Genomic DNA, 6,000 nt, shown 5'->3' with positions numbered 1-6,000 from the left:
GCATACAAAGAAACAGGAAAGCATGGTGCATTCACAAGCAGAATAAAAAAAAAAAAAAAAAGGAAAGAAACTGACAGAACTGTCCATAAGGAAGTCCAGACATTGGACTTACTAGACAAAGATTTTAAGCCAATTGTCTTAAATATACTCAGAGAACAGGGAAAACCATGGATGAAGAAGTAAGGAGAACCAGAATGATGTGTGATCAAAAAGAGAATATAAATAAAGAGATAGAAATTATGTAAGGGAATCAAAGAGAAATTCTGCAGCTGAAAAGTAAACAATGAAATAAAAATTTTACCATGGGAGTTCAACATCAGATTATGCAGGCAGATGAAAGAATCGATGACTGGAAGATAATAAACTGTTATTACCCAGTTGCAAGTACATAAGACAAAAAGAATGGAGAAAAATTAACAGAACCTAAGAGGCTTGTGGGATACAATTACATGTACATCAACATTATGAGAGTCTCAGAAGCAAAGAAGGGGCCGGAAAAAAATATTTGAAGAAATAATGGCCAAAAATTTCCCAAATGTGAGGAAAAACATGAATTCTACACAGCTGTGCAAACACAAAAGAAAACAGAAATAGAAGAATCGAGAATTTAAAAAGGTATGCCTTATAAAACAGTAACAAAGTGGCAGTAAAGGGGGCTTCACGGCTAAGTTCTACCCAACATTTAAAGAAGAATTAACTCCCAATCCTTCTCAAACTCTTCCCCAAAACAGAAGAGGAGGGAACATTTCCTAAATGATTCTGTGATGAAGACACCAGAAGAAAAGAAAACTATGCGTCATATCAAAAAATGAAACAAATAAAATTAATTTAGGGAAGAAAAAAAGAAAGAAAGAAAAGAAAAGGAAAAAAGGAAGGAAGGGAGGAAGAGAGGCGCCTGGGTGGCTCAGTGGGTTGAGCCTCTGCCTTCAGCTCGGGTTGTGATCTCGGGGTCCTGGGATCGAGCCCCACGTCGGGCTCCCTGCTCAGCGGGGAGTCTGCTTCCCCCTCCCCGAGCCCCGCTTTCTCTGCCTGCCTCTCTGCCTGCTGGTGGTCTCTGTCAAATAAATAAATAAAATCTTTTAAAAAAAGAAAGAAAGAAAGAAGGGAATAGGGAGAAAAGGGAGTGAGGGAGGAATAAAGGAAGGATGTAGGAAGCGGGGGGAAGAACCAATATTACAGACAAATATCCTTTGTGAACATAAATGCGAAATTCTCGACCAAATGTTAGCAAACTGAATCCTGCTGCGTGTTAAAAGGATTATATACCACGACCAAACAGGATTGATCCCAGGTAGGCAAGGGAAGTTCAACATAAGAAAGAGAATCAATGTAGCATACCACACTAAAAATATTAAGGGGAGAAAACCACATGATCCTCTCAACTGATGCAGAAAAAAAGCACTTTTGTGAAAACCCCCTTTTGCAATAAAAATGCTCCACAAACTAGGAATAGAAGAGACCTCCCTCTACAGGATTGTTGTTATACATGAAAAAACCACAGCTACCATCACACGTGATAGAGGAAAGACTGGAGATTTTCCTCCTGAGATCAGGAGCAAGGATGCCCACTTGTACCACTGCTAGTCAACATTATACTGAAAGTTTTAGTCTGAGCAATTCAGCAAGAAGAAGAAATTGGCAAGGAGGAAGGAAAGCTACCTCTATTTTTGGATAACATAATACTATATCTAGAAAACACTGAAGGATCCACAAAGAAATTATTAGGGCTAGCAGATTCATTAAGCAAAAGGCCAGGGTGCCAGATCAACATAAAAACATTAGCTGTGTTTCTCTATTCTGGAACAATATGAAAAGGAAATTAAGAAAGAAATTCCAAATGCAATACCATTGAAAAGAACAAGATAGTTGGGAATAGATTTAACCAAGGAGGTGAAAGACGTACACACTGGAAACTAAGAAACATTGCTGAAAGAAATGTCGGATATAAATAAATGAAAGAACATCCCGTGTTCATGGAAGAATTAACACTGTTAAGGTGGGAATATTCTCAAAGCGACTTATGGAGTGAATGACATCCCTATCAAAACCCCAAAAGGCTTTGGTTGGTTCAGAAATGGAAAAGTTGATCCTAAAATTCAAACGGAATTAGAAAGGACCCAGAACTCCTGAAGCGGTCTCTAAAAAGAATAACAACGTTGGAGGACTCAAACTCCCAATTTCAAAACTTACTGCAAATCTACAGTAATCAGAACAGTGTGATGCTGACATAGGGTAGAAACAGAGATTGGGGCACCTGGGTGGCTTAGTTGGTTAAGCAGCTGACACTTGCTTTTGGCTCAGGTCATGATCTCTGGGTCCTTCGACAGAGCGTCATGTCAGGCTCTGTGCTCAGAGGGGAGTTGGTGTAAGGACTCTCTCTCTCTCTCCCTTTTCCTCTGCCCCTCACCCAACTCATACACTTACACACTCTCTCTCTCCCAAACAAATAATCTTTAAAAAAAAAAAAGAAAAGAAAAGAAATAGATATCAATGGAATTGAGAGTCTGGAAATAAATCTATGCATAGATGGCCAATGATTTTTGACGAAGATGCTAAGACAATTCAATGGGAAAAGTGTCTCTTCAGCAAGTGATACTGGGACAACAGGCTATCTACACAAAGAAGAATTCTCCCTCTAGCCCTCCTAGCCCCACTTGTCTGTGCTCTTTCTCTCTCTCTCTTAAAAAAAAAAAAATTGTAATTAAAAAAATGGGCAAAGAACTTGAACAGACATTTCCCCAGGAGAATATACAAATGACTACTAAGTAGATGAATACATGTTCAGCATCATTAGCTAATTAGGAAATGCAAAGCAAAACCACAATGAGATACCACTTCATACCCACTAGGATGTCAATAGTTTAAAAAAAAAAAAAAAAAAGGAAAAGGTAAGTGTTACCAAGGATGTAAAGAAATGGAAATTTTCATAAACTGTTGGTGCAGTTGCTTTGGAAAACAGACCATCAGCTCTCAATGAATTACACATAGAATTATCAGAAGACCCAGCAATCCAATCCTGGGTATATATCCAAAAGATCTGAAAATGCATGTCTGCACAAAGATTTGCCTGGAGATGTCTGATGCAGTCTTATCTATGATAAAGACAAAGTGACTATAATCCAAATGTCCATCAACTGATGAATGGATAAACCAAACGAGGCATGTCGATTGGATACATTGTTGCAATATTCACATTACTTTACATTATGATAATATTATTGCAGTAGTAGAATGTTATTCGGCAACACATAGGAATGAAATGCATACTACAACACGAATGAACCTCAAACACGTTACACTCAATAAAAGACAGCAGACACAAAAGGCCACATGCAAAATTCAATTTATATGAAATACCCAGAAAAGGAAAAGGAAATCAGTATAGTCAGAAAGAAGATTAGCTGGGCCAGGAGGGGGAATGGGATTGATTACAAATGGACACAAGGGATCTTTCTGGAAATGTTCTAAAACTGGATCGTGGTGATGACGGAGTCCGAACTCCCTAAAAATCATTGCTTTGCGCACGTTCAATGGCTAGAGTTTATGCTATGTAAATTATGCCTTTAATAAGGCTGTTAAAATAAAAATAAAAAAGAGGAAACGAGCTGAAAGAGGGGTTCTCTCAATTATTTTTTTCCCCAGCAGGTCTTTGGTTGAAATGCAAATTTAACCACTTCCTCCCCACTGACCAGCTTTGAATACTAGTGGGGGTTGGGACGGGTGTCCAGAGGTCTTATCACACCCTCCTTCTGGGACTTTGGGGGCCATGCTTGTGAGCTACACCCAGACCCAAAGAGCCCCCTCAAGGGACCCTTGCCTCAACACAGATCTAGATCTGAGGGGGGTCACAGTCAACCCCATAAACAAGGCAGCTTCAGTTTCCACCTCCAAAATCATCTACTTTTTAAACACAAGGAGTTAAGTGACTCCCGCTGCACCTGACCTACTCCCTAAGTCACCGGCCCGAGCACTTTCTTGAAAATGTACATTGGATTAAGCCACCCCTCTGATGAAAACCTCAGATGACTTCCCCTATCCCTGGGAACCAAATCTACCTTCCTTGCCGTCCTGCCAGGTCCCACGCGGTACCCGCGCACTGTGTGACTTCTGACCATCTCCCTGTATTCCTTAGCTTGGTGGCTCTGCTCCACCGAGCCACTCACCGCACTGGAGCCAGCCCCATTCCTTCCTGCCTCAGTGCCTTTGTACTTGCAGTGCCTTCTGCCCAAAACGTTTCCACGACGGCTGGGTCCTTTCTGTCTTCCAGCCTCCAGCCCCTAAATGTTCCTGCCTTGACCTTGCATTGGTTTTCTGTGCCACTAAGTACACTTCGCATTTCATCTGTCCGTTAGTTCTTTTTGTCTTAGAATACAGGCCGCACAAGGGCTGTCACTTGTGTATATTTCTGTGGGGTACCCCGAATACATAGCCAGGGGCTGGCTCAGTATTGTTGGGCAGAAGGCAGGGGTTGGCCTGCTAGGCAAGTGGGTAGAAGAGTGGATGTGTGGGTTGGTGGGTGAATGGGTGAGTGGGGAGAATGGTGGGGAGGCATGAGGGATCGACTATCCTCAGGTTAACGTACTTCCAGAAGCAGTGTAGTGAGCCATTAAGAATATATGCTTGGGAGCCCGAAGTCTGAGTTCAAATCCCAACTCTACCACTCACCAGCTGTGTGACCTTGGACAAGTCATTTGCCCTCTCTGAGCCTCAACTTCCTTCTCTGTAAAATAGGGACAAAGACGATGATGAGGTTTTTCAAAAAGACTTATTTAGCCAGGCAGAGGGAGAGGGAGAATCTTCAGCAGACTCTGTGATCCGCACCCAATGTAGGACTTAATCCCATGACCCTGAGATCACCACCTGAGCCGAAACCAAAAGTCAGTTGCTTAACTGAGGCACCCCCAGTGATGATTTTTGAGTGAGATGATGTGTCTTTAAAGGCTTTAAAAATCCTGGCACAGGGGCGCCCAGCTGGCTTAGTTAGTGGAGCATGAAGCTCTTGATCTCAGGGTTGTGGGTTCGAGTCCCACGTTGGGGCTTCCATTTTATTAATAAAATAATTAATAAAATTAAAAAGATTTTAAATTTTAAAAATGGGCTTTTATATTTTTGAGATTACTTAAAAATTAAAAATTTAGAAAAAGAAAACAACCCCGACACAGAGTAATCTCAGCAAATTTTAGCTCCATTGTACTTTTCCTTGATCGTTCAACCGCCCAGATTCCTCTGCAACCGTATCATAAAACTCACCCTGAAGATCAAGAGAAAGGAAAGAAAAACAAAAGCTGGCTTCCTCCCAGCACTGGTTCTCTGGAGAACATGAGATATTTCAGCAGTGGGGGAGAGAATTTCTATAGGGCAAACATCCTTCAAATCAGCCACAGGGGAATTTGTACCAAGTTCCTCAAAAACAGCTAGAAAAAAGGAAAAAAAAAATAGAAGAAATAGTAGCAAGATGCTTTCTCTTTTCCTTTGGAGCACTCATGTGGGTTAGCTGTAAATTGTTTCCCAAAAATGAGTCAGCTGGGGAGAGATGGCTCTCACATTTGTATCTGTATCATCCCAATGGTGCAATGGAGTCCCCATCCCCCTGGTAACATTTTGTCCTGGTTTGGCCCCATTGTCACAGCCTGGTGCAGGCTTAGGCACGAGGATCCATCACCACATGGCACTTCTTAGCTTGAAGTCACTTCTGAGCTAAGAAGCTTCTTAGCCTCTTAATGATGTTTCCTTTCTCTGAGCTTTGTTTTCTTCATCTGTAAAATGGGAGAACAGTCTTATTGCCTCACAGGGTTTGTGGGATAAAATGAGATCGCGTAGGTGCCTTAAAAATGCAAGATCGCAACAGGAGTGATGGCAGTTAAGTTCTCTTGCTCTCCCCTCTGAGGCTGCTGGGTAGGAGTCTGCTGAATTTTCTCTCCTGATTTCTTAAATATCTGCCAGAGAGAGACATCTAACCCTTTCATGGGCCCCTCTGGCTTGTCAGCGAGATGGAAACTC

Source organism: Mustela nivalis, assembly GCF_964662115.1.
Source record: "Mustela nivalis genome assembly, chromosome: 19".
NCBI classification, from domain to species: Eukaryota; Metazoa; Chordata; class Mammalia; order Carnivora; family Mustelidae; genus Mustela; species Mustela nivalis.
The sequence above is the reverse complement of the archived record's forward strand: the minus strand, read 5'-3'. Positions refer to the sequence as shown.